This window comes from Lepisma saccharinum, chromosome 13 (assembly GCF_977018435.1).
Source record: "Lepisma saccharinum chromosome 13, izLepSacc3.1, whole genome shotgun sequence".
Lineage (NCBI taxonomy): Eukaryota > Metazoa > Arthropoda > Insecta > Zygentoma > Lepismatidae > Lepisma > Lepisma saccharinum.
The window spans coordinates 33,046,386-33,072,536 of NC_139241.1; the positions used below are offsets into that span (position 1 = coordinate 33,046,386).

The following is a 26,151-nucleotide window of genomic DNA, read 5'->3' on the forward strand; positions in this document are numbered from 1 at the left end:
ATTTTCCTGTTTGATTGCGCTTATAAATCTGGGCTCTACTTATCACTGTCTACGAGTGGGCAGGTTCAACACAATAAGATTTTTATTTGCGTGAATAAGTCTGTAATGTGAGTGAATCGGCATTAAAGTATTGGACATTTTAATTTAAACAGCATTAAAGTATTGGTCATTTTAATTTAAACATCATAGAATTTTACTAGGAATGACATGTTCAATTCGGTGTCTGCTTGTTTCACTTCTGAATGAATGCAGATCATTTTAACCCATTCACCTACAGATTTTCGGAATTGAAATTCGCTCTGGACCCACATTTAAATGGTCGCTGCTTGCCATTTTTGAACTCTTTTTAATATATACATATACTGAAATATATAAATGTACTGTTTCCGTTGATATAAAAATGTATTTATGAAGTAAAATAGCAAAAAATGTTTTTATTTCATCTTCATTCACATTAAACCATTTTGTCACACTGTTCCTATGAAGCTGCATTGCTTAAATTCTTGCTTGCTTAACTGTTTGTTTCTATCATGAAAACGTCAAAGAGAGGGTCCATGAATTCCAATAATATGTCAAGTTCACTGAGGCCGGTATCTTGAAATTTCTGCCAGCTCTCGTGGCGAAGTGGTTACACATCATGCTACAATGCCAGGGGTCCCAGGTGTGAATCCGGCCTGGGCATGGATGTTTGTGAGTGTCCATTCATTAATTTCATCATATCATTACTCATTCCCATCTCTGCATTTAGCCAAAAGTGGCACAAAAGTAAAATAAAACAAATCAAATCATGCAAAACCCCACAATCAGCTATAAAGTATATTTTGGGCACATTATTTGAGGATGTCCACTTCCAGTCACTTACATAATTTGACGTCTGTTTGCATTTTGCCAGCACTCTTTCTGTCCGGTCTTCTATTTCACTTGTATTTTCTTCATGTTCAGAATGCAAATTTTTATCATCACTTTTCTTTTCATTTCCTTCATCACTTTCAGAAAAAGAATTGATGCCTAGCAACAAAAGAAGACTTCAGAGTCATTCCATGCGAAATCAACACAGATATGTGCAATTTTCAACAAAACCATTTCCAATTTTCATGAAATTTGGTGAACTGAAACTATGCATGGAACTCAGTAACTGAAAAACTTTTGAGTCTAATGCATCTTGTAATTGTCAAATTATTTAAGGTCAAAGTTTGAACAAATTGCACTTTCTGAGCTCATTTTGCTGTCCTAAATGTGATGTAACTCTGTTCCTATGTGGCCTAGGAAGCTCAAATGAAGTTTATTGTGTAGAGAATGGAAGAAGCTTTCAATTCATATGTAACAAGCTTACCATTGGATAAGAATAAAATATTGTCCCGTGACCTTGAAAATCTCAAAACATGTCATTGCCAAAAATTGCAAAAAAAAATAAAAAAAATGGCACACCACGCTATACTCTAAAACATATGAAAAATCAAGCTGGGACTGCGATGGGATCAGATGATACAAAATAATATGTAAAACTATGTGAGTTATAAAAGCTACTAGCGTGAGTCAAAAGTCCCTTAACACCCCCTATAAATAATAAATAATGGAGTTATGCTGGGTACAATTGATTATAATAGAAACATGTTGGCCCCAGGGGGAACCATAGTTGTGGATGTCAAACGGAGGTCCGCCATATTGTTGGCTGCTATATTGAATTAAACTCAAGCATTTTCAATGGAAAGGTGGTGATGTAATATATCAAATAAGGCTAGAAGTTCACGAGAAATGCAGTGGCAAAGGTTTATCCAATGTATCTTTAACCAGAAAGAAAGTAATGAATACATATTCTTCTTTCTGAAAGAAAGCATTAGAATGCCTCTAACGTGTTAGGAACGCATTGAGATCACACTGGCATCTAGGGAGAGCAGTTTACATTCCATTGCACACGATTTTAATGAGCCACATTCTCCAAAAAGTTGAATATTGTGAATGTTTCGCCTTGTAATCAATACCTGGTGGAGGTTCATAGTGGTTCGGATCCCACTTTAAACTGTAGGTCCAGTCTCGATTAGCCTTACTGTGAAAAAAGTGGACTTAAAACACCAACTGAAAAAACAACAAAGAAGAACATAGTGAATGGTAGTTTTTCTTGTATGTACGCATTGCTTGCATGATAGAATTATTTTCCTGTAGTTTACGGTTATTACAAGCATAAGAAAACAGTTTTTTCTTTGTGACGTTTCAGGAGAACACACGCTCCTTTCATCAGACATTTATTTTCATTTTGACTAAAGATACAGTTATAACAATGGTTAGTAATTTTTTAAACAAAAATAATCTGTTATATAATGGATGTTGTCAATGTTACATTGTTGTAATATAGCAACTTAACTGTGAAAAAAGCAGTCTGTTTTATTTTTATTTCAAATTTTTTTTTTTAAATTATGAATCCCAAATATCATCAGGTAATTCAAATTCATCATTGTTTTCACAAAGTCTCTTGATGTTTTCTGTTCCATTAAATTTTAAAGATGGTGGCTTACTCCATTTGTGAAAAAGAAAACTCCATACTGGATCTATGTTACCATTTTCATTATTTAATTTATTCCAGTGTTCTTCTGCAATGAACGAAGCTTCCCAGACATTCAACTCTGTGTTTCCCGTTAATCTTTTTAAAACCCTTCTCTTTTTAATCAAATGCTTCTCTTCGATGATATGAGTTGACAAATCTGTTCTTGGGTTTAGATTTATAATGTCCAAATCGTGTTCGTGCCATCTTATTGCCATTTTCCTTGCTGTTTGTCCTGGTTTCCACAGGAATATATAATATAAGTTGTTCATGTTCAAAAGATTATGTGGGACAAACAGCAAGGAAAATGGCAATAAGATGGCACGAACACGATTTGGACATTATAAATCTAAACCCAAGAACAGGTTTGTCAACTCATATCATCGAAGAGAAGCATTTGATTAAAAAGAGAAGGGTTTTAAAAAGATTAACGGGAAACACAGAGTTGAATGTCTGGGAAGCTTTGTTCATTGCAGAAGAACACTGGAATAAATTAAATAATGAAAATGGTAACATAGATCCAGTATGGAGTTTTCTTTTTCACAAATGGAGTAAGCCACCATCTTTAAAATTTAATGTAACAGAAAACATCAAGAGACTTTGTGAAAACAATGATGAATTTGAATTACCTGATGATATTTGGGATTCATAATTTAAAAAAAAAATCTGAAATAAAAATAAAACAGACTGCTTTTTTCACAGTTAAGTTGCTACATTACAACAATGTAACATTGAAAACATCCATTATATAACAGATTCTTTTTGTTTAAAAAATTACTAACCATTGCTATAACTATCTTTAGTCAAAATGAAAATAAATGTCTGATGAAAGGAGCGTGTGTTCTCCTGAAACGTCACAAAGAAAAAACTGTTTTCTTAAGCTTGTAATAACCGTAAACTACAGGAAAATAATAGTGAATGGTGTCTCAAACAAATGCAATGTGTTGCTTTCTTTGAAATGAAAAGTCCTTCACAGTGACGAGGATAATTTTATGTTCACATTGAAATTAATGAGAATAATATGCAATACATGTGACCTGATATTCTACATTATACAGATCCCAGCCGAATTCCTGGTGCTGGTATGATATGGTGCATGTAGAACGGGATTGGTTGGTTCATTTTCAACGAGGGATCCTTAAATGGTGAAGGCTACTTGGATTTGTTAAGTCATCATGTTCTTTATCCTTGCTTATGGAATATGGTACTTTTCCAGCATTTTTCAAAAGAACAGTGATATGGTCCAAGTATTAAGCGTATGACTACAAGGTTTGGTCTTCACGTCTAGAAGAAGAGAAACCATACACAGATACATACTGTGTATAATCTTTCTGTATCATTATTCATTGTACATGAATATTACAGACATAAGTCCAGTTTCAATTAAATATGTTGTTTGTTCACTGTCTGGTTTTTATCTTGTGCAACTTACACTAACGTGCATTACCATATCCTTCACTCGAATCTATCAATTTGGACAGGATTTGAAGGATTCTAATCATATCCTCAGGATGACTTTATGACTTTATCGGCATGTGATAGTGACAAGTAAGATTGCATGTGGCAAATCAACAAGATGGTGTCAGGTAACATTTAAGTTTGCTAATTTTATTCGTGCTTAAGCAAAAGCAAGTTTCAGTTACACATCGTAAATTTCATACATTTGAGTAATTTCTATCAGTTACTGTAATTTGAAGCTTCAATAGAATGGCTCTCAACATTACATTCAGGGAATATGTTGAAGAAAAGGAAGATATAGAGAATTTTTTCATGCATTTGGATCAACTCTGCCTCACCCAGAATGTGGCAAATTAAAGAAAAGCTGCAGTTTACAGAGAGGTTCAAGTTTCAAAAATGCATTCAATCTCAAGGAGAATCAGTTACTCAATTCGGAGTGAGAATCAAACAACAAGCAGCCAAATGTGTGTATGAGTAGTATTTAGATGAGGCACTTGTTGAACAATTACTCCAGTACTTGAAAAAGATTATTATCTGAAAGTCATCTTCCGTTTGCTAAATGTCGAGAGATTGCTTTGCATCATGAGTTATTAGAACGAGAAGTTAAATTATTCTCGATTGACTGATTGATTTGCTTTGTTTTACTTCGCTTTCTGTGCCACTTTTGGCTAATTTGCGAAGATGGGGATGACTGATGACATGATGAAATTGATGAATACACACTCACAAACATCCATGCCCATGCTGGGATTCGAACCGGGGACCCCTAAATTATTCTCAAATAAGTACAATGCAGATTATGTGACTTTTGCCACCAACTCAAGAAATTTGACGCGGATCAATGCAGACCGTCACACAGGCCCTTTGACGAAATCAGACAGAACAGCAACTCTCAACCTCAGAAATCAACAAATACCAGGCAAAATTCTCACTTCGAGTGAGACAACTGCATCAAGAATAACCTACAAGATCTTTGTCCAGCAAGAAACACAACTTGCAGCTACTGCAAACGACAAGGCCATTGGAATATACGATGCAGAAAGGTAGAGCTGTTAATAGAACGTCCAATTCAACCTCACACAACACAACTTGCAATAATGGTTTAGATCATGACTTGCCTACGCTCAGCTTCAAACATTTCAACACTGATACTCTCAGTCATCATTACACACTGGTTACTTCTACTCAACATGTTTTGGAGCAGCAATTCAGTATGGATAGCGTCATTATAAATCTCCAAATCAATAAATGTACTGTTAAATGTGAAGTAGATACTGGTTCTGCTGTTACCAAAAGTTTCCACACTATGTTAAATATAATTCCAGCCCATGATTATGAGGTGTAAACAAAGGATACATATGTGTTACAGCACAAACATCTGTCAAACTACACTTAGAGAATAGGGATTATACGAGGGTGGTTCAGCATGCTCCGCCCCTGATATAGAAGGAACCCTCGTACGAAAACCAAATCACTGTCACTTTTCAACATAGTCCCCTGCAACATTAACACACTTTTCCAATCGGCCTTCCAGTGCTTCAATCCCAGCAGAAAAAGAATCTTTTGGTTGGTTCTACAACCAAGCATTCACAACATCCATAACCTCGGAATCACTGGCAAAATATTTTCCACGAAGGTGTTTCTTCATGTTCGGGAACAGGTGGAAGTCACTGGGGGCCAGATCTGGAGAATAAGGGGCATGAGGGACAATTTCGAACCCTGCTGCATGAATTGCAGCCACCGCAACTTGGGATGTGTGGGTGGGAGCATTGTCACAATGGAACAACACACCATGGGCCAACATTCTACGGCATTTCTCCTTGATGGCAGTACGTAATTCTTCAATTAGGGTTGCAAAATAAACACCTGTGATTGTCTTTCCCTGTTGGAGATAATCTATCAAAAGAATTCCTTCCACTTTGCCCTTTGATGGTTGAACCTTGAATTTCTTTGGGGGTGGAGAATGGGGTTGTTTCCATTGAATGCTTTCACGTTTACTTTCGGATCTAAGTGGTGAACCCACGTTTCATCCATTGTAACAAATCTCTTCAGAAACTTTGGCCTTTATTGTCCGTAACAGGTTCTCACTTGTCACACAACGTGTCCTCTTTTGGTCGACCGTCAGCATTCTCGGAAACCAACGTGCAGAGATCTTTTTCATTAACAAATTATTATGAATAATTGAATGCACACTGCCAGTTGAGATGCCACATGTGTCTGCTATATGGCGGACAGTCACTCGCCGGTCTGCCAAATTCATGTCATGCACTTTTGTAATAATTTCTGGTGTGGTTACCGTTGCAGATGAGCCACCACCATGCTCATCTTCAAAGGTCTGCCGACCACATTTAAATTCACGGCACCATCTCTTCGCTAGGTCATATGAGGGGCTAGAGTCTTAAAGAGTTCCCACCATATCTGCATGGATGTTTTTCGGTGTTAGATTTTTCTTGAGTAAATATTTTATCACTGCTCGGACCTCAGATTTTTCCATTTCTTCACATGTGACTACACTTCTTACTGATCATCAACCTGTATCAAAAAGATAAATTGTTGTAAATTCTTGAAACTTTGTGGATATTAGTCTAAAGAATGAACAATGTTACATATAAAATTACAGGTCTCTACTATCACTGGAAATGGGTCATGCTGAACCACCCTCGTACTTTACATGTTTTTCTCTGTCAGGAGAAACTTTTATATCCATTGATTGATTGTACATGGTTGGACATTATTCAACCATCTTGGAGAAGATTATTGGTTACAACTAGCGTTCTTTCAACTAGCACCTTCAATTTTACAGGAGGATTTAGGCATGCACATTGGTATTATTTATAAAAAGTGACTGGCAACAGTGATCACATTGCACCTGCACAGTAACATCAATTAGACCATTGGTGACCCAACAATCATATTTTTGCTGTCAATTGTTGATTATCTTGTGAGTTAGAGTGTGTTAAAATTCGTTGAGACGTACATCTGTGATTCGATTTCTTAACGTAAAAGGTCATAATGCTGCTGAAATTCACCGAGAACTGTCTTGAAGTGTAGGGTCCGAGTTGTAATGAGTGAAGGAAAAGTATGGCAAATGAGAAAAAGTTCAAGCAAAACTAAGATGTGCAAAACAAAACCAATGACATGGAATTTTGCACTCAAAAGCTCTTCTTATCCATGACAACCCTAGACCACACACTGTTGCACTCACTATCCAGACGATTGAGATATTCGAATGGGAACTTTTTGATCACTCCTCGTATAATCAGGACCTTGTACCTAGTGACTATCGTTTCTTTCAGAACCTCAAGATATGACTTGCGCCTCAACGATTTGAAGAAACTCAAGTGTTGAAAATGGCAATGTTAGATTGGCTGAACTCCCAGGCGGTGAACTTCTATACAGAGGGTGTAAAAAGTTTGTTCTGCGGTAACAAAGGTGCTCGGCAAATGTTAGTGAATATGTTGAGAAATGAAGTAGATATGTACGTGTTTCTAACCACTAAAGCAGTGTTACTACACTTCTTTTCTCGTTTCACATAATCAATCAGCCCTATCTTTTGAAATGTGCCTTGTACATTGAAGACCACAAAACATAATTGTTCCTTTTCCATCTCCAGCTCTTTCATCTGAACAGTCAGATAGCACATATGCTCACTTCATTAACACCATTGCCAACCTACAACAGCAGAGAGTTTTAAGGAGAAGACAACGAAAACAGCAAAGTGAAGTCTTGACATGCAATCCTTACAAGCAAGAACTAGCGGCAAAATAGAAACTGGGTGTAGAGAAGAAAATGAAAACACAGAAGAGACGAAATGAACAAGACATGCAGGATGTTGGAATGATGAAACAAGGAAACACATCAGGCACTTCTACAATGGCAGCAAAGGAGGATGAAGATTGCATTCCACCTATGAAGAACACAAAACAGCTGCACTTCATTTTCGATCAGAAAAAAACAACAGAATTCATAACTTGTAGCAATCATTCAATGAAGAATGGGGTGCAATGTTTCTCTAGCAATGGTTGGGCATACGTCCGATGTGCACATGAGGAAAACATTTTGTACTTTATTTGTGAACATTGCAAGAACATGTTAAACTGTAGGTAAGTGCCTTGCTACTGCATTTAGGTTCCCGGTATAATTACTTTATGTTTTCGACTCATTTATAAGCTAACACATAACCTGTCCAGTACTTGATGACAATTTTTGTTTTTCTTGAAATGTTACTCTTTTTTCCGTTCTTTTTTTTCCAATCTTATTTGTACTTTCGTTTCCATTTTTCCACAATCATTCCCTGTTCTTAATAAAGGATCTTGAAGTACACAACTCTTATTTTCAACTTATATTCCGCCCACTCATTTTCTAATTATTGTCAATGAACTTAAGGTGTCTGGTACTGCACGACTTTCATCTATATAAAATATAGAAAATGAAGTTAAAAACAATGTTTGATTGATTTAGCTTATTTTACTTCACTTTTCTGTTACTTTTGGCTAATTGCGAAGATGGTGATGAGTGATGACATGATGAATGGACACTGACAAACACCCATGCCCAGGCTGTGATTCGAACCGTGAACCCCTGGCATCATAGCTAACCACTCCACCAAGGGAGCAGGCTTAAAAACAATGGACTCAAAAACATAAAAATAAGTAAAAGAACTAACATAAACCCACAAAATATCTCTCAAAAATAAAACAATTAATATATGACAGAAGTACTTACTAAATATTAAAATGGTCTGCGACCTCTCGCATCCATAGAGCTGACGCAGCATCTCCCAGTCATGTTGAAACATGAGGAACAGGCACCACTCAGGAAGACCATCACTAGGACAGGCAACTTATGCTGAAACTTCTGCATCAGTTAAACATTCACCTGCAAAATACAAACATACAAATTTTGATTTACACACCCAAGATTAAAAAGACATGGCTCAAGATTAACATTTACGACCAATTAAGTCTAATTTTATTCTGAGGACTGAACCTCATGATACTATTTCTATGTTGACATGATTTATTGTTATTGTGCTTTATGGTACAGCATACCTCTTCAGGCAGGCCCAGTCATTACATATCACTTGTGAACATAAAAATCACATTTCTTAACTGACGAGAAGGATACATGCATTGTGGCATTTGAAAGTTGGCAGTACATTGGTATCTTACTGTAAAAAAAAACTACCCATTGTTTTACACAAAGACATACATATTTTGTTTTTTAATTGAAACACAGAATTTCAAATAACACATTTTAATTTTCACTTTTCTGACTACCATACGAGAGACCCGGGTTCGATCCTCAGTGGAGGAGAACCAGGATATTTTCCACCTGTTCAAGCAGCCGTGGTGCCCACAAAGCATCATATAAAAGTGGGTACCTGGAGAAAACTCTGGTGAGTGAAGGTGGCCAGGGGTATGCTGCTGAACACATCACCCCTACCTTCAGCCATGATAAAGAGAGTGTGGGGCCCTAACTCCACATCCCCTATATGCCTTCATGGCATGGTATAAAGCACAGGAGAGCACTGTCCTTCTTTTACCACTTAAGACATTCGGTTACCAATGACTTGAGTCATAATGGCATGGAGAAATTATACGAAAATTTTATTTTAAACAATTCCTACACATAACAATGGATTTAATTTTTATTTTCAGATGAATGAACACTTTACCATATTGTAGAGATAAGAAACTTTTATTTCTGGAGAAGCAACCATTTCTTTGAACAACTGGAAAGATAACCCACATGTGATAATATGAGTTTATATTTACTTGTAGATACAGTGAATCATATTAGATACCTCATGAAATTACCTGACTAGTTTTTTCCTCGACAGGAGGACTGCCCAGTCAAGTCTGGTTCAAGCAAGATGGGACAACAGCATGGTATTAAATTCTGGAAGTATATCTCAATCAGGAGTTCAGAGTTAAACAGACTGGATTTTAATAATCTGGACTAAATTAATAGCCTGCCCCAAACGGTGGACATATCAGGTTTTGGGCTTTGGTCAAGGAACACTCGCAGGTTCAAGTCTCCTGAGATTTCAGCCAGTGCATGGGACCAGTGGCCACCCCCATTAATGATGAGGAAATTGGGGAGCTACGAATGAGTAGCATAACTCGGACATGGAAACCTACAACAACGACTGGGTTCGTCATGTTGACCACATATCACTCTGCAACTGGTTGGACCATCTTGCATCTTAATAGGTTGGAGTCAGGCTGACAGTTGGTAGGTAAGACCTGACCCTCATGGGCATTGCACCATGTATTATGTATAAATAAATAGAGTGGACACTCGGATTCATTATGTTGGCACTATGCATGGCACTAACACTAACTAATATATTATAAAATGACAAATCAATATCTCTTAGTTTCAAGGCAGAGTACATGTAACTGATATTACCTAACAGCAAAATATGAAGAATTTCAGAAGTTGTTCAAATAAAAAAACAAAATAACTAACAATACTTTAACTAACAATGTTGTCATAGAGTAGATATTGCAGACTTACATTTCTTCTGCGAAGCTAAGCAGGAGGCTGTTTAAGCTACCCTAAAGACGTAACAAGAGGAGATGGTGTAAAGCAGAATAATCCAAGCCAAGAGAGAGGGAAGGGTTTGGAGCTAAGAAGGCTGGTATTATGCTTGTTTAGGGGCCTCTGTTACTGTTCAGGTTTGCCTGTTTTACCCCACCTGAAATATGGCCAATGTTTCTCTGAAGGGACTAGATTTATGAATGCATTATAACCTGTCGTCCTTGTGCTATGATTATAACATAGTCCCAAACAGGAATCCTGACTACTATAACCATTTAAAGGTATCAGCTCATGTGGAGAAAGAGTGAACATGATTTTCTTGCAGCTTCCTTCGCAGCATTGAAGCCAGGTGTTCTAGGTTAGAATGCTGATTGTAGTTCAAGACTTCTTGCTTCTTGTATTTTACCGATTCCTCATATATCCTTGTCGTCATAAGTAACTTAGAATGGCAGAAAACATATGCAAAATAACCACTTATAAATTGTGTATACTTGCACACAAGAAGTTTCAGAAATATGTTCATCTCCAAAGTTAAGGCTTGATTTAGTATATATATTTGAAAATTCCTAAAAAACACGACAACCCTAGTGTTGCAAACGGGTGACCCACCTACTGGGCCACAGCTGGACCTCCTCTGGGGCAGCCTCAATGTCATCAACATCAATGCACAAAGCATTCTCGCACATCTCCTAGAAGTCCAAAACATTGGTCAAATAAACAAACACGTGCATGCTCTGCTTGGATCGGAAACGTGGCTGAAGGAGAGCATTTTGAATGAGCTGGTGCACCTTCCAGGTTTTCATCTATTCAATAGAGATAGAATCAGGAAGAGGGGCGGGGAGTGGCAATTTATCTACGCGAGGACATTCCTGTGAAAATCCTTTCAGAATTGCCTGGCGACTATGAGCGATCTTTCGAATATATAATTATGGAAACCACCGTCTGTCAACAGAAACTCCTCCTTGCCGTAGTCTATCGACCATTTAGCACTCACCTTGAAAACTTCAAAAATTATCCCGCAACCTTTCTACCGAAATATTTGCATGCAATTGTTTTGGGAGACATGAATGTCGACCTTTGTACCAACAGAGATGAGGCTATGCAATTCGCGATACGTCCTCAGCCTTAAATCTCACAATCTGTCACTTAAATCGAACCCACCACATGAACACTTCAGACTCCTGGGTTGATGTCACCCTGGTCTCGGACGAAAATAATGTAACAAGCCACAGCCAAATTCCATTACTTGGGATTTGCTATAACGATGTAATTCACGTACCATATAACCTCCGCATTCCAAAATTTAAGCCCAAGAAAGTATCTTACAGGGACATTAAGAACGTAGATGACACCTGCCTGAACAAAGACTCTGACCTCATTCTGTGGCATGAAATTAGAAACCCTACTCACAGTGGACGAGCAAGTTCATCTGTTACAATGCATTTATTCGATAAAGATAGGAGTCTCACGCTCCCCACACCTCCTTGCCTGACTGACGACATATGTTGGATTATGGTCATGCGGAACAGAGCTTGCACCAAATACAGAAATGACGTGAGGAACGGTGACCTAGCACACCCAGCTTGGAAAATTATAGAACCCTGAGAAAACGCTGCAATCAGGCATGATGAAATCGCAATAAAACAAAAGGAACTTGGGCCAAATCTTGCATCTGTCCCTATCCTGGGCAACATCAATCCAATGTTTTCCATCCTTACCAATTTCTGTTAGGTCCATCTCAACATTACCCCCCCCCCCCACCCAATCTTCCTCTTCCCCTCCTACAGGTCTCTTACCATCCACTGGCCAAATTAAATGACTTAATAAGGGATATGATGTGAAGGTACTACTCCCTACAGGGAAAGAATTTCTTCCATTTTTTAAACAACATGGGATCTGACTGTGTGCCATGACAAAGGCTTCTTTGCATCCATGAATATATCACATAACACTCAGGACTGGAGACTTTTTATTGATTCCTCCAAGTTCTTTCTTAACACTTTCGAGGCGGAGGCTCCAGACGACAAAAGTGGCCGAAGGACGGATGACGAATATTTCGGCAAATACATATCTTCGTAATAAATGTTAAATAAACAGGAAACCAAGTAAAAAAAAAAAAAAAACAGAATCTTTTTGTCTTTAACCTCCAAGCATCCACCTCACATCTGCCCTCATCGCCAGGTAGACTCTGACGTCATTGTCATGTTGCCAGGCTAATTGTTATACTGTCGTATTCGCCTTTATATAATTTCGACAATCAGCGACCACTGGCAGGTTCCCCTGATCGATGGGCACCTTTCTGATGACGTCTCTGCAGCCACTTGTGATGAAAATTTTCCTTGATTATGAGTTTTTCCTTTTTTAAAAATTTACTATTTGTATTATTGTTTATTTGCCTTTATATAACTTGAGGCAATCAGCGACGGTTTGCCCATAATGATGGGCGCTAGCAGATGGGCTTCATTTTGAGTTTTTCCATTTTTTTATTTTTTTTATAAAATTTACTATTTGTACTATCATATTCGCCTTTATATTAATTGGACAATCACCGAATAGTGGCGGTTTGCCCTGGTTGCATTTCTGATGATGTCTCTGCAGCCAGTTGTGATGGAAATTTCCCTTGATTTTGAGCTTTCTTCTTCTTCTTTTAAAAATTTACTATTTGTATTATTGTTTTGATACTTTGTATTTGCCTTTATCTAACTTGTGGGCAATCAGCGACTAGTGGCAGTTTGCCCAGATCGATGGACGCTAGCGGATGGGAGCTAGCCAAGTTTTGAAAAAAATAAAAATTATAAAACCAAAATTTAGAAATTTGTCTCTCTGTTGCTTCCATGTTTACCTTACAGAATGAAAGGTTTGGAAATTCTGAATAAAACGAGCCCTAATTTGCATGTTTCGTGTTATTACAACGGTTTTAACAAAACATTTTCCAAAATGTTACATTTTGCTTCAAATGAGCCCCGTCTTTGGGGGATTTCCATGCAGGACGAATATTTTGTCATCCACCTCGAAAGGGTTAAGCAGTTTTGCTGCATAATGGTAATGTTCTAACTTCAATTTCTGTTGTCCATGTAGTTGACGTTAAGAAAACATGCAAGAAATTTTTCGGTGATGGTGAGAGAACTGCATGGAATACATTTCGACAAGTGTCTCATAGTTTTCTGGGGAACAGGAGAGAAATGAACTTTGAACAACTTGTGGAGAATCTTCTGACATCATACCAGAAGACTGATTGGGAATTCATAGTATTATTAATTGCTTTTTTTTTTTTTGTTAGTGCTTTGCTGTTAGTGGTTCTTACTGTTCAAGGGATTTATTTCAGTAAAGAAAGGGTACTTGATCCTATACAACAGAAAAACATTCTTGTCGAGGATTCAGTAACCCTTTATTTCAAGGCTGCCCGTAGGATTTGTGTGTGTGGTGGGGGAATTGTTTAAAGTAGAGGAAATATAACCTCCAGGCGTAGGACAGAAAGTTGAAGCATAGAGTTATGATTTCCACCAGTTAAGAGAATTGTCATAAAGCATCACCAGTACTATACCTGCCGCAAAATTAGTTTGGTATTGAGAGCTGAAGGAACACGCGTCACGGTGTTGCCATATCATGCGGTACGGTACGGTACGCAGTGCAGCCGTCTGACGCTGTGTCGAGGAAAACGTGTTATGAAAAGGAACAATGATGAAATGTGTTATTGTTTTTCGAGGAAAACAGAATAACAATGATGAATGTGTTATTGTTTTCTCTCTTCATTTCCATCTCCCTTACAACATGAACGAATTAACGAAACAAGCATTGTTTACAGGTTACCTTTTCAATCCATTCTGTATATACACTTTCAATAATCATTTCTTTCCGAAGTCACTGTTAAAGTCTGCCCGTCTTTCAATTATACCGCAACTGAGTTGGTGGGGCGTCTTACTTTCACGTGTGAGACCCGCGGTGGTTTGTGGAACTTTTTCAAATATCCCGAGTGGCTCAGGGGTCGACTCAGCCCAAGTGAGTACCTGGGGCAAACCTGCGGTAAAGGCGGTTGGTGAACCACATCACCTCCATAATATGGCCTAGGTCGAGGTCGAGAATGTGTGGAGCTTTACCTCCACATCCCCATATGCCTACATACTTTACTTTATTTTGCGTCCTATATTTTTTTTTTGTATGAGAATCCCAGATATTTTATGACTGTCCTTAAAGATGTTTCCCCACCTTGAAAAAATGCCGAATCTTTCAACGAAACTCGCAGTTTCCCAACAGTGGGATAATCTTTCCTCCTATAATAAGAGTAAATATGGCGACGAATAGCATCTTGCTGAAAGGTATCTAAATTTGTCACGCGTTTATTGATATTCCTCTTCTTTCCTGGGGTTTCCAATTTTGAAGCCTCGCATTTATTTATTTATTTATTTATTTATTTATTTATTTATTTCTACCACATTATATTTTTCTTTCCCTATGGTAACAATAGTGTTCTTAGACACGCCGAAAGCAGCAGCAGTCCTGTCCAGAACTTTATTTACAGAAATGATTGGAGCCCCATTGTTTTTCTCTTGCTCAAATTATTTGCGCTCAGAACAAACCATCTCCCGCGTTTGTCCTTTGAGAAGAATTCCTTTTTCTTTTAGTGCATGGCCTCTTTGGTACATTGTCATCTCGAGTATTGCCTCCTGTGCTTGACATTCTTCACACAAGCTCACGACACACTCAAGAACACAGAAAATTATGTACAAAAAATAACAACTAAAACAACACGCTATATACAACAAAGAATACTCTAAATTCAATAAACACTAAACAACGGACCGGTTAAAATATCACAGCAATGCAACAAACAAACAACACGTCCTCTCCCAACAACATGAAATCTGATCACAGGAAGAATCGCCCGATAAGCGGCAACACCGAGAAAAACGTTTTCTGTTGCTAGGTAACCAGGGCTTGGGTGAAGCACTGGGAAGATTTTGATTGGCTCGCATGCCAGCAACCCACCCTCCCGCAGTGCCGTAGACCCGATTTCAACACGTGCTTCCCAAGCGTCAATACCAAACTAATTTTGCGGCAGGTAAGTTAATTTGCATAGATGTTCAATCTGTCTTTCCTGCTATAATTTCAAAATTTGAATTGTATTAATTCTTCCCAAATATCTCGGGGGAAGGGGGAGGGCAAGTGACCCCTTGCCTCCATTTGCGGGTGCTCTTAATATATTTATCGGTAAATATTTACTATCACACAAACAGATTTCTTCATTTTTAAAGAAGAAACTACTTACGGTAATAAGTTCCTGTAGCATTGTCTAACATCTGGAATGTGTTTTCTGTCATGTGGGAATGTATCATAGTGGAAATTCATGTTTTTGTTGAAAATTAATTCTCTGACGCACAATAGCCTTTGGCACGTACACCTACGTAGATCATCGTGCTTGTGTTTTGTCGATGTTCATGCAGTGTTTCCAACTAAAAATACAAACATACTTAAAATCCGTTGAACCATTCACGATAGCCCCAAGAAACATTACGTAGTTACACGAATTTTAACTATCTTTGCCTAACCTAACCTTACATAATGTGTCTTGGGGCTATCGTCCATGGTTCAACGGATTTTAACTATGTTTGTATTTTTTGGGTTAAGAAGGTTGGAAACACTGCATACCCAATGGGTAAAAATTTACTATTCCTCAAACACATGTAACTTCTTTGTTTTACCATTTTTAACATTCGTACTTGCCTATCTGCTTCGCGGAACATTCTTTAAGGTGTATTCACGTTTTTTTCATGAAAGTAATTTCAATTTTTCACATTACGAGTACTTCTTTCTTTTTGTTCTCTGGTAACACTTTACTATACGTGAGACAGATTTCTTCAAATTTACAGGAGAAAGTACTTACGCAAATCATTTTCTGTAGCGTTGTTGATGTTCGGGAATGTAGTTTTGATCCATTTTAATGCGAATGCATGTGGTTTTGTATGAAAAACTCTTTCCGACGTGCTATTGCTGTCGCCATTTGCTTTCTGCACGAGAGTACAATGTTCCGTGTGTTAGATACGTAAACACTGTAATTAGTGTTTCAACCCACGCCGTGTTTTCGCTATATGTATCGTGAAGTTGTTGCCGGGTGTGGAAGATGCCGTGGAATTTGTAATTCAACACGGAATCTTGAAAAAAGAAGGTGTGGAAGATGCCATGGAATTTGTAATTCAACATGGAATCTTGAAAAAAGAAGTGGAATGCAGGACGTGGAAAGTTAAAATTAAAAGAATTCCATGTATTTCTCTTCAATCGAGAATTACCTATGTTGTCCGTATATGCTAAATTGAACGAAATGAGTGCTAATGGAACCAAACCTATCAGGCCTAACCTAACCTAGTAGGCATACCTCGTCCCAGTGATGGTTCGTGGGGATATCGTGAATTTTTGGGCAAACGTCAATGGTTTTTGCCGTGGATGGTTTTTGGGGCTAACGTCAATGGTTTAATAATTACTCTTTACGTCAAAAATTGAACTTTTTTTGGTGAAAAAATTTCGTGGTGTTTTTAATGTTTTTTTTTTTTAAATTTAGGTATTTTTCGGTGAACAAGCTTGCAACACTGCATGCACACTCCAAACCGACAAAACACTGGCACAACGTGCGATCAACGGTAAGCTATCACCATATTGTGTGTGGAAATAAGTAAGAACAGTAAGTACTCGTAAATATAAGAAATAGGCATTATTTTCGTTAGAAATTCATTATTTCACCTAAATAAATGTTCAGCAATGCAGAATAGGGTAAAAATTTACTATAGTTCGGACACCTATAATTTTTGTCTGAACTATAGTAAATTAGGACAATGATTTCCAAAATTCTACGATAATTAGTCCTTGTGCTAGGAGAAATCATAAAACAATCGGAACCGTTACCTACGGTAAGTAGTTTCGGTAACAGTAGTATAAGTTGGAGACGGATTTCTTAAAATTTACAGGAGAAAAGATGAGAAAGTACTTACAGAATTGTGTTCTTGAGGACTTTCTGAAGCCGGAGATATTGTTTTTTAGAATCGTGCTACGCATTTTGCCTGTAAATAAGGTATTTTTCGTCAATCATGCATCTCCGTTGTGCGATAGCTCGTGCCGCCATTACCGTCGACTACGTGAATCAAATGTTCCGTGCGTTCGGTTATGTAACCCCCTCACAGTGTAGCAACCACACGGTAGTTTTACAAGATGACGTGTGAGCGGGTTTTTTGTTCCAATTTAAGGTAACACTCTAGTTTACGTCCTTTTCCTAAGGAATACATGTAATATATCGTTGGAAAGCTTATTTTATAAGAAATTGAACAACGTAAATCCCAAAGGTAGGAAAAATTTCCTGAAAGAGTAAATCGAGAAAAAACGATGTTGTCCAGATATGCGTAATTGAACATACTAAGGAATTTTTTAAATAATGAAGCACATATTTATGGGTGAAATGAGTGCAGTAACATTATCGTATGAGGGAAACGAATTCCTTCAAATTTACAGGAGAAAGTACTTACGGAAATCATTTTCTTTAGCATTGTGGAAGTTCCCGAATATAGATTTGATGCATTTTAATGTGAATGCGTGTTGTTTTCTGCGAAAATCTCTGTTCGACACGCTGTTTCTGCTCCCACCATTTGCTTTCTGCATGAGAGTGCAATGTTCCGTGTGTTAAGATGATGCAACCCCGTAGCCAGTGTTTCAGCCTCGCCGTGTTTTCACTAGAACCACGTGTCGAGTATTTTTAATTTTTTTTGGAACGCGTTTACAATACTGGACCACTCTCCAATTGCTATGAAATTTCGCCTACTCACTAATTGATACCTCCTAATCATGAATCTGCATGTAATAATTGGCGGTCAAGTATGGTAATTGATAAAAAAACAAAATAAACTGTTTTCTTAACGTAAGGTAACCCTACCATAAGAACAGCAGCTCCACGGAACAAGCCATTTTCCCCGAATGGGTGGCACTTATCGCAAAACACTGTAGCAACATTGTGTTCTGACGTCACAGGAGAAAGCTTTTTCATGTTAGGCAATACAAGGTAACGCGTCTCTTAGCGAAAATATTAACTTTTCTTTGTATTTATGCTAATGGAACCTAACCTAACAGGCCTAACCTAACCACGTAGGCATTCCTCGTCTGACATCAATATTCAAGGTTGCAAGATTCTTGTGCGTAAAGGAAGAGCATTAACGAATTGCGAAAGAAAGATTGTTCCGAATTGCTGTGTATGGACAATGAACGTGGTAAATCGCAAGGTTATTTTACAAGTTCTACACGTAAATGCGACGTATTAGCATAATTTCAAATCCGGGCACGAAAGTAGATATTTTCCGGTGAACGAGGTTGCAACACTGCATAAATCAACAAAACACTCTCAGAACGCCCCCTAAACCAGTTCGCTATCACGGCAATAATGTGTTACAGATTCGAAACAACAAGTAACAGTAAGTACTCGTAAATTGAAAAAATAGACATTATCTTAGTTAGAAATGCATTATTTCGCCTTAAGAAATGTTCCACAACACGTTAGCAATGTAAAGAAGTCCGAAATATATGATTCGTAGGTGTTTCCCTCATACGATAATAGTACCATGAGTGCTAATGGAACCTAACCTAACAGGCCTAACCTAACCTCGTAGGCATACCTCGACCCCGTGAATGGATAGTGGGGCTATCGTGAAAAGAAAGTGTAAAAAGAAAAAGGTACTTACCCGAAGAGATGCCGGGTGCCGCACCACCAACGTGCACCGCGAGTGCAAAGAAGCAATCACCATGCAGATAAGGACGTAAAGTACAGTTTAGCCTCCATTTTCGCTTAAAAACCTTTTGTGAATAGTTTGTGCGGCATTTATCGGTTCATAAGTTTGGAAACACTGCACATCAGCTGACGATACTGCATATCAGCTGACGATAGACAACGTGAGTCAAAATTTGCCCGCAGAATTAGCAACGACCAATAAATGATTATAATGTTAAAATTAACGTGTTTTTCATGGAAAAAAAGTTATCGCAAGCGGCGTTACCCCCACACCCCCTATACGCCTTCATGGCGTGGTGCTATGCACAGGGGAACACTTTACTTTTTTTATTTTTTTTTTTACTTTTTGAAAAATCTTCCGCTATGCATATGAGGTAAGTAGCAATGATTTTTATTTGAAAACAAGCGAGTTTAATGTGTCTCCGGCTTATACTACTGTTACCGTAGTGGTAGTTTCTTCTCAAAAAAATGAAGAAATCTATCTGTACTATAGTAAATTAGTACCGAAATTTCTTCCATAAACAAACTATATTTGCTGGATTTTGAGGGCGATAAATATCGAATATTTACAAATCTGAGGAAATGAACAACTCAACGCCATTAATACACTCAAAGCATCTGTAATAAAAATATTTTTGTGTAATTGCTATGGATAGCGTACGTGAGAGCTCTAAATATTGCATAGCTTTCTGTAGTAAAATTAGAAGTATCAGATCGTAGACAGAATTGTTTGTTTATGAATGAAATAAGCACAGCCTACACCTTGGTGGTTTTTAGATTCATCTGAATACATAATAATGTGAGATGGCCACATCTCCTTTATACATGACATGTCGTCCTAGGTCCGTGAAATGAATGATACATTGTGTATGTAAAGGTCTATCTATATCTAGTTAAAAACTCACATTACTTACCAGGGCTGTTTCAGTCTTATGGGAGATTGGTTGACCGTAGTTAGTATTCTGTTTTTCTACTGTTCCTCGCGAACCGGCTGAAGTCAAATTCCTGTCCATATTCACGAACCTTTTCTTGTACTAAATTTTATTGCGAGAATGTGAGTAGAATACGTGTAATATTTAAAAATAGCACCAGCATTGTACGTATTCTACAACTCTTTCATCTACACACTATTTAGTTTTTAATTTGGATAAGCAGCTTCATCCGGCCGACCAGTCTGCTTACATTTTGAAATTATGTCGTCTGATTCTTGTCATTAGAATATTATTTTGGGGATGCTGTAAGTGTTGCCTAATGTAGTTAATAAAATCGTAATTTAACATTGTATGAAATCACTGCGTAATACTTATCAAAGCTTTTTTTTCAAAGAAGTATCGCCAAACGCGAACCAAATTCCGTTCATTTCATACATCACTACAGGCTTGCATTCAGTATCGAAATCGAACTTTCTGATTGTAATTGTGTATCATTTGTTGTGTAAAATAAAAACTCAGGAATTTTAATGAAATGGTAATAATATTATATTCTGTTCTGTAAGGGCCAAGTTCCATGTGTATAACTTAATCTGTGATGTTATGCTTCTGCAATAACTTATTTTTTAAATTCCTCTCGTATTTGCTTGCTTGCTTGAGTGGTTTAGGTGGACCAGGTTTGGTTCTCTTACTTTTATAATTATACACACGCGCGGAAATAATCAGATAATTAAACATAATGATCCTAACCTACTTATGTTATGATTCCGGTAATTATATTGCTAGTGACAATAACCCTACATGCTATTCTCACCACCTGGTGAAAATAGTCGCAGCCTTTTTCATTTGTATGTAGCTAATCCTTAAGGATCATTTGAGGTAAATGCAACTTGTATTGAAAGCAGCATATTTTCAGTTACTATTTTCACCAAGTGGTCAACCTCATTTTTGTGCTATTTTCACCTAAATTCATGATTCCTCATAATGTGGGAATTATTTTATAAAACATTCACGTTCTCTTGTAAGATTTTGTTTTGCATTGCTTGTTAGGTTCTATGTCTCAAAAAATAATCATCTATTCCATGTGATATCACTGCTCTCTCTAAAAAGTGGTAATAATAACCAATAATCAGCATTTTTAATTTGCAAAAATTGACAATGTGTGAAATATAATAGCATCTGTACTTAATAATAAAGGTACCAGTTTCATAGATCGGAGACACATTAAAATCAGATATTTTGTGTTTTGCATGGTTCGTACCTACCAATTGCGTATTGTGGAACATAGTTCAAGGTGCCATTGTGCGTTTTACACAAAAACAAACACTTTTTCTACGCATTTATCTAAGTGCTATCAAATGCACGTAACGGTGCGATATCGCTTACTTGGTGAATGATATCGCTTCTTTTGTTTTCCAATATCAGTGTTTTCCAACCTTCTTCACCGAAAAATACCTACTATCGTGTTCGTCACGTGTGCAAATTGTACATTGCTGACGGATAAGGTTAGGTTAGGCAAGCATAGTTAAAAAAAAGGGGGGTTGGAAACACTGACATGATTTCCCGGTCAAATAGATACCACGATGAAAGAAAATACCTTGACTAACGTTGGAAACCTTAGAAAAACTCATTTCCGTAAGTAGTTTCTTCTGTAAAAGTGAAGAAATGTGTCTCCGATGTATGAAACTGTTACCATAATAATAAAAAAAAAAACTGCTGAAAATAACTTGTTCTGCTCGTCCCAACTCCTCATGAATGTAGTTGCACATTTTTTTTTATTTTGAGAATAATTACTGAAAATCATGGTTCCCATTGTATGAAGTTTTTTTTAGAAGCTATACAAGAGAATGAAAAGGTGCTTTCAGTACTGCAAACAACTGTGGGAATAACTTTGCAGTTCGGAGAAACCTTCCTGTGGAAAAAAAAACAACACTTCAGAGTGTGATCATTTCCACAATTTATCTATTTTAAGATGAACATTTTTGTGTTCAGTAACATTCATGTATCATGATACACACAGTACAGTAGTTACTGATATAACAGATTAATCAAGTCCAGTGAGATGTATAAAAGTAAGTAGTCTCTGCTGCACACTGTTTATGCTGTACTTCATTAAATACTAGTTGCTCATGTTATAAAAATATGCGTAATAACTACAGAAAGGAGGTATGGAGTAGCAAGGTCCAATATGAATTTTTCATTTTTGTAATGGTGCTCGTATGTCCTTAGGATAAAGCAGCCAAAGTTGATAATGAAGTCATGCATTTCTTAAAGTGAGTACATTATTTTTGTTTGCCATAGCTTCGGTCGACTTTATTTTTGCAAAGTGTACTCTCATTTATGTGGTGAGCACTCTAGCATGTTGGCTACTGAAATGTTAGTGTCACCAGGGAAACTATGTTACCCATTGGGCAGTTCCCAGTACATATTTTTTTAATAGTATTTGAACATGAAAACGCAAGAAAATTAATCCCACTGTACAGCACTGTAGAGCATTTATTTAATTTCTAGGAATTATCCACCTGTGCGCATGTTTTATGCACACATCAAGATAGAAGAGATACAAATGCAAAGTCCGGTATGGGACTTGGACGTGGGAAGTGTAATAAATATGGCACTTCTCTGTTTAAGTCTCGTATCAGCTGGCACAAAGTTCATCGTGGAGGGAAATAAATCAACATTTCTTCATTCATGTTCAGCTATTTAGTAAATGATGAGTATTTGGTTTTTAAATAAGCTGTTTTATGTAAGAGATATTGTAGATATTATTTTATATATATATGTAGATATTATTTTTGTTAATATTTTCTGTGTATTTTTAAAGTAGAAATATTAATTTTCAATATTACCGGTTTTCATTCTCTCAATTGCTTTAAATGCTGAAAGAAGTCTTCAAGGAACAACTATTAATTTTCGAAAATATGTTTTCATACTTTTCTTTCAGTGTAAAAGCATATATGTATAGTAGGTTATCGAATGGAGTGTAGTTGCTGTACGCAGTAATTTTTTCCGTTTTAATTTGTGGCAAACAAAATCTTTTTTATTGATCGGTGTAAAATCTTGCAATACAATCCTGTATAGCCGAAGGATCAATCAGGGAAAAAATATTTTTGCAAATATGGATTAGCATGACATAAATCATTCTGAATTCTTGTATACTTATTTCATTCTAGGAATTATCCACCTGTGTGCGTGTTTTATGCACACATCAAGATAGAAGAGATACAAATGCAAAGTCCGGTATGGGACTTGGACGTGGGAAGTGTAATAAATATGGCACTTGTCTGTTGAAGTCTCGTATCAGCTGGCACAAAGTTCATCGTGGAGGGAAATAAATCAACATTTCTTCATTCATGTTCAGCTATTTAGTAAATGATGAGTATTTGGTTTTTAAATAAGCTGTTTTATGTAAGAGATATTGTAGATATTATTTTATATATATGTATATGTAGATGATATTTTTGTTAATATTTTCTGTGTATTTTTATAGTAGAAATATTAATTTTCAATATTACCGGTTTTCATTCTTTCAATTGCTTTAAATGTTGAAAGAAGTCTACAAGGAACAACAATTAATTTTCCAAAATGTTTTCATACTTTTCTTTCAAGCATATAGTATGTATAGTAGGTGCTGCTGCACTTGCTACAATAAGGTATGAAATTTCACTTCAACTTAGTGGTCATTGTCATGACGGTAAATTTGTGTTAAAGGCTGAACCTTTTCGTAGCATTCAACCTAGTACTTCTTATTTATTTGATTTTTGAGAAAACTTCCGAGAATTCTCTTAGTAATTATTATATTTTTTCTGTACAGACTAACCTATTTCTAATCAGTGCCTTAAGGTATCTGATCTGATCAGTGGCATGCCCAGGATTTTCGAAAGGAGGGGGTTATGTATACATTTTTTAGTAGTCAGCACTAATTTTGCCATCTTTACCTGCATTTGATGTTCTTTTTTTTTTTAGGGAATACTGGGCCAAAGGGGGGGGTTATAACCCCCACCAACCCCCCTTGGTCACGCCACTGGATCTGATCCCTGACAGTATTGAAATTTTTATTATCGAATGGAGCGTAGTTGCTGTACACAGTCATTTTTTTCCGTTTTAATGTGTGGCAAAGAAAATATTTTTTATTGATCTGTGTAAAATCTTGCAATACAATCCTGTATAGCCGAAGGATCAATCAGGGAAAAAATATTTTTGCAAATATGGATTAGCATGACATAAATCATTCTGAATTCTTGTATACTTATTTCATTCCATTTCTCCACCCAAGAAAAAAAAAGTCACCTATTTTAAGACTGTTATTTTCGTATGATGAAGATTTTTTAAAAAAATGCTTTTAGAGGAAATTATATATTTCCGCTCGAAGTAATAATGCAATTTCAGGAAGTTTTGGTAATAGTACGTTTTCCATATAATTTTCGTATACTTTTATTTTTGTTTGATAGAAATCAATTTTAATGCGAAAAGTTTGTAATTAAACGAAATCGTTGCATATAATTAATTTCCGCCACTTCTAACTACGTTTAGTCAATTTGCGCGTATAATTTATTATACGCGCAAATCGGCTGAACGCGGTTAGAAAGTATCGGAACGCGAATGGTACGGAACACGATAGTGTTTTGTCGTTTCGAGCAATCCGCGAGTCCTTGCACATAGCGTTCGTCTTCTGTTTTTTCTCCGACGGTGCTGCCGTCGGTGGTCGCGAGGAAACGACCTTCCAGCGCCGCCATACTGTCAACCATTTTTAACCCGCAGCTGTAACATCTTGTAGTAGTATGTCTATGTTACTTACCATTGCTACTTCATTGAATCGGAAACAACGTCACAGATTAATAAGATCGCTTACTCCTTTGTAATCTGTGCGTATACCAAACCGACGGCCGTTTCAAAACGTAAACCGTTATCGTAGCAACCTCTCCGCCAATCATATCTTACTCTTGGCAGTGACAGTTGAATGCTTCAAGTTCCTGAAATTCCAGCATGTAAGTCATTCCGTTGTGCATGAAAAATGGACCGTGTATTATCTGTGCTAATAAGTATTTTTATTTCGTATTCTCCCTATTATGCGTTGCTTTTCTTACATTTTGGGTAAATCGCGATTGTATCTTGTGTAAACTCTACAGCGATTACTTTGTTCGTATTTAGATCAAAACGTTCTACCACCTCCCTCGTCGTTGTTTGTTATTTAGCGTCGCATTTTTTTCGATTTTAGGCTAATCGCGACGATGCTATGAAAAATTGATGACACAAAGAAAGTTCTAACAGGGATTCGAACCAGGGACACCTGCATTAACTGAACAATGGTATTTATCCTTTTAGAACATTTTTATGCACTTAAATAAAATAAATACTACGACCTTACGAGATATGTCCGAATTATTAGCAGAAAATAAAAGCAGGAATGGAAGGGTGGTGTGAGATGATCATTGCGCTATCCAAAGTGTTATAAAGGGCGCTGGGGCCATGTTGCAACATTTACCAAATTGTCTCTTTCTCTTCACAACAATTGCTGCACAGTTTAACGTGGGTGGCAATCTGCAGGATACAGCACACTTAATATCAGCAACTGTTTCTGGTGCCGTCACTGAATGTCTAGTATTATAGGGGGATCGGCTGTAATTTTCTCCCTTGTGTACCATATTCAATCGCAAGATGTAGACACTTCTGATTTACCAACGTAGAAAATTCCATTCATCTGTCTATGGCCTCATAAAACGAAAGACAAATGCATTCACTTTCTCTTCAATTGATATCAGTAGAGTACCCCGAGAGGAGGGAGATTTGATGCTGAAAATGTCAGGGAAACAAAAGACAGGATTCGAAGGTTTTGTCTCAGGAAATAAGATAAAACATAAAACATATTATTAAAAGCTACTGATGGAACATTAGCGCTATTTATCTAACGAAACCATTAC

The 26,151-nt window shown here is 37.0% G+C and overlaps 1 protein-coding gene across 5 annotated transcripts in view; it reads right to left on the bottom strand.

Annotated features, from left to right (window-relative positions):
* LOC145997228 (uncharacterized) overlaps nt 1-25,110 on the bottom strand; it is a 101,076-nt gene extending 75,966 nt beyond the window's left edge. For 2 of the 5 annotated variants that reach the window (XM_083134020.1, XM_083134017.1), the window contains exons 1-2: nt 25,029-25,110; nt 8,723-8,875 (exon numbers count right to left, since the gene is read on the bottom strand). The gene's annotated coding sequence lies outside the window, so the exon portion shown is untranslated. Of the gene's footprint in view, nt 1-8,722; nt 8,876-17,523; nt 17,613-20,206; nt 20,266-25,028 lie in introns of those variants that run through there. The other 3 variants (XM_083134018.1, XM_083134019.1, XM_083134021.1) reach the window with 3 other exon arrangements.
* Between the last annotated feature and the right edge of the window lie 1,041 nt (nt 25,111-26,151).